The following is a 3908-nucleotide window of genomic DNA, read 5'->3' on the forward strand; positions in this document are numbered from 1 at the left end:
ATTCATTCTTGCCTATCCCTGTTCCCTAACTTCAACAATCATCAACATTTCCCTATAGCCAACCCCATTTTTTATTCAGAATTTCCACTCTCCTCCCCCCTTTTGTTGTTGATGGAGTATTTTATTAATCTGTGACATTGTTTTTAATTACCTTGAGCCTTATGGTGACATAACTTATAATTTTGTCTTGATGATCTATTCTCTACTTTAATCCTAGTCAGCTGGCAAAAACTCTATTACCAATCACACACACATATAGTAAATGAATAGCTGTTCAAGACAATCCTGAATTATAACTTAGTCTGACTGAAGGATTCACAATGTTTGCTACTATATCTTGTCACACTGAATTATAAAAGCACCTGAACCTAAAGATCATCTATAAAATGTAGAAGTGTTAAATACTCTTTATTGGATATTATACATAAACCACACTAAAATGCCCTTCATTCAATAAAAGGCAACAGTTTAGGTAAGTGACTTTTATTAAATTGGCATAGTTGGGATCAAATGAATAAAATAGTCACTGCCAGCTTAACTGCAACCCTTACCTTTTTTTTTTTTTCAACCCTTACCTTTTAATAGGCTAATGAACACAACTTGAAAATTTGAAACATAAGCAAGTCTTGCAGGTCTAAGAGACAGGGGAGGGATTTCCTCAGAATTTAAACATATTAATACAACCACTCATAAATATCTAAATATAAGCCAATCTCCAACAGGTTTTGAGATGGCACTCACCTCTCTGTGAAAACCCGAACACCAGGAATCAAGTCCAACCGTATTTTTAGAAGGGAAGACAGTGATAGTGCTTGCTGAACCAAAATTACCATCAAAGCTCAAAAAGCTGACCACATTCATTCAACCACAAGCCAATCTTATTTAAATCGGGACAGCCCCAAAGAAATGCTCTATTAGCCATGCATGATCTGAATTCTGGTTATGAGATCAATTTAAAAATGGTACACATAAAAAAAAAAGTCATGAGACATCTGTAATAAGGCAGTGGCCAACTATTACTCACTGGTTGCTTTTTTGAGATAAGCTATCAAGTCTGTCCTTTCTGCGCTCTCCTTAATGCCAGTGAAGATCATTTTGGTTCCAGGGACGTACTTCTTGGGATTCTCCAAATACTCCATCAGTGTAGCCTCCCCCAGGTGATACCTTTGTTCTTGTAGGCCTCCGTGTAACAAAATCCGGGGACATGGCCTGACTTTTGCCCAAAGAGACCATAGAGCTTTGGCCCAATCTTGTGCTTGCCTCCTTTCTCCACACTATGGCCCTGGGCACACTTCTGAACAAAAAACAAAATCTTCTTGCTCTTCTCAACATCACCCATTTTTAAATCGCTTGTTAGTCGTGCACGACACAGAAGTTCTCACTAGCAAGGCAGATGTCCTGTTCTCTAAGTCCAAGGACGCACAGGGCCACACCTCCTGATGGAGTATTTTAAAGCAAATTTCAGACATTATAACATTTGATCCCTACATACTTAAGTATACATCTCAAAAAAGAAAGTTATAAACTCTAAAAAAAATTTTTTTTTGCAGAACTACTAATGTGACAATAGTTTCTTAACATAATGCTCAGTCAACATTTACATTTCCTTAATTATATAAAATAATTTTGTTTGTGTTTGGCTTAGGGGAAAATATACATTTTAAAACCTTTATCGGGTTTTCAGAAGACCAGCCAGGTATGAATTCTAATGACCAACAACTGAAGTTGAAACTCACCAACAAGGTACCAAGGGCTCCATGTGATCCAGAACCCACCCTTCCCTCCAGTCTCTTTTCTTAAGACTTCTCCACCCTGCTTGCTCCCTGCACTTCAGCCATTCTCGTCTCCTCCCAATTCTCTAAAGGTGTCAATGCTATTTCCCACTCCTGAGCCTTTGCTTCACTGTCCACTCTGCCTGCAACATCCTTTTCCCTTTATTCAAAAGATTTCCTTTTGGAAGACTTTTCTGTTTTTCCCAACAGAGTAGAATATATCTTTCCTTATGCTGTACTTAGTGTTGATCTTAGATAGTATGGCCCTCCTCACATTGGCCAACTGCCCCAAACAAATGTCACTTTTGAATAGACTCTCCCCTAAACTAATTGAAGATCATAAGCACTCAATATAAAGTGGGCAGTTTATAAGTGAGTGTGATTTGATTATGACACAGAAAGTTAGAGTTGGAATTCAATAACTTTTACTTAGGGTGGTCATATAACGTATGATGTAATCTTATAGTTAGAAGGAATGGACACTTAATCATTAGAATAGAAATGCCTGGGATTGAGAAGGCAAACAGGGTCCTATGCTCAGCCTATTCTTTAAGATATATGTTTCCAAAGGATGAGTTGATTCTTTGTAACTGGGGAACCTCCCTCTCAATGCTTAGCTACCCTACTGCACCACACCCTACTGGCTCCATAGGCAGTGGCCCCAGTGCCCATCTCTCTAGGACAGCCTAGGACAACAAGATATTGTGCCTGCCAAAATCATATTGTACCTACTAAAAATCCAGAAATAGAGTCTTCCCCCAGAATGGACAAAAAAGATTCAGTGTCCCGGACCCTGCTGAGTGTTAGGAGTATTCCATCCACCCTCCTCTGAACAGTCAGATACTGTCAACTTTAACTCCCCTCATTTAGTAAGGCTCTTTCTCTTTCTTTCTGCTAGGGGATGTGAAATGGCAATAAATCCTTGTGCCTCGGTTAAGACCTAAGTGGAAAAGGAACATGATTCTAGCTGTACCTCTGGAACCAGAGCATCAGTCTATAATCACATGGCACCTGTGATGAGCTTCCCTCACTGCCTTAGCCCCCATCCCACAGTGGTACCTCTTTGCTTCCTCAGACTCTTCACAGGAAGTGTATTGGACCAGGGATGTGCTTGACTAGAGTTAGCAATATAAAGACAAGGAGCTGTAGGGGTGATGAGGTAAACCCCATGCTTTTTCCTCCGGAGCCTCACCCCTTCATCTCCCTCTGCATGTTCCTCACCCTTCACCATCATGGTCCCAGTCTTCTCCTCTTCTCCATCGATGAGATGTTCCAGGTAGTCAAAGTCCAGGATTTCCTTCTGAAATGTACCGGGGCCTTACCTAGATCTTTTCTGTCATTCAAACATCTTCCAGGATTATCTCTGTTCTTCTCTAGTGGCTCCAAGTCAAAAAATAAAAAGGTAAGGGGAGTAGTTTAGTTGTCCCATACACTTTACAACATTACTTCCAAATGGATTCAAATAATTTTCACTCCAATTTGAAGCCTACTACCTGACATGATGTCTAAATAAAAGTAAATAAAATGTAAATAATATATATTATAATATAAAAATGCATACTATATATAAAATATATACTTAAATGTTATATATATTAGATAAAAATAATTCCTCACATTTACGAGCATAATGTTGGCCTTCTGCTTGGGAAATATTTTGCTACTAAATAGAAAGGGAGGACATCCGAAGGCTTTGTCTATAGTAAATAATTTGGTCCCTTTTACTTTGATAAACAAGGTCATGGCATGTTCTGGCCAGGCATTCAGAGCACACACCACTGAGCGAATCCATTAAAGGCAGCTCTCTGGGGGTGGGAAGAGAGGAAATGGGAAATAGGGAAAGGAAAAAATATGCCTACTCCCCCACAAAGTCAGTTTGTGAATGTGCATATTAACATTCATAAGTTCTGTAAGAGAACTTGAATCATGCTTACCAGGGAGTCCTGGGTTGGGGCCCCTGTGGATTCATAATCTTCTACCACAGGGCATCAAACTATGGCCTGAAGGCCCCAAAGCTATGAGTTGTCTTTGCATTTTTAAATGGTTGAAAAGAATATGAAAAGGTTACTTCATGACATGTGAAAAGTATATGAAACTTAAACTGTAGTGTCTATAAATATAAAGTTTTATCAGAAC

The 3908-nt window shown here is 39.1% G+C and overlaps 1 pseudogene across 1 annotated transcript; it reads right to left on the bottom strand.

Annotated features, from left to right (window-relative positions):
- Positions 1-1016: 1016 nt before the first annotated feature.
- LOC311630697 (cytochrome c-like) lies at positions 1017-1339 on the bottom strand (annotated as a pseudogene). The gene has a single exon. The product of its transcript is annotated as a cytochrome c-like (transcript).
- Positions 1340-3908: the final 2569 nt, after the last annotated feature.

This window comes from Pipistrellus hanaki (genome assembly GCF_964339955.1).
Source record: "Pipistrellus hanaki genome assembly, chromosome: 12".
NCBI classification, from domain to species: Eukaryota; Metazoa; Chordata; class Mammalia; order Chiroptera; family Vespertilionidae; genus Pipistrellus; species Pipistrellus hanaki.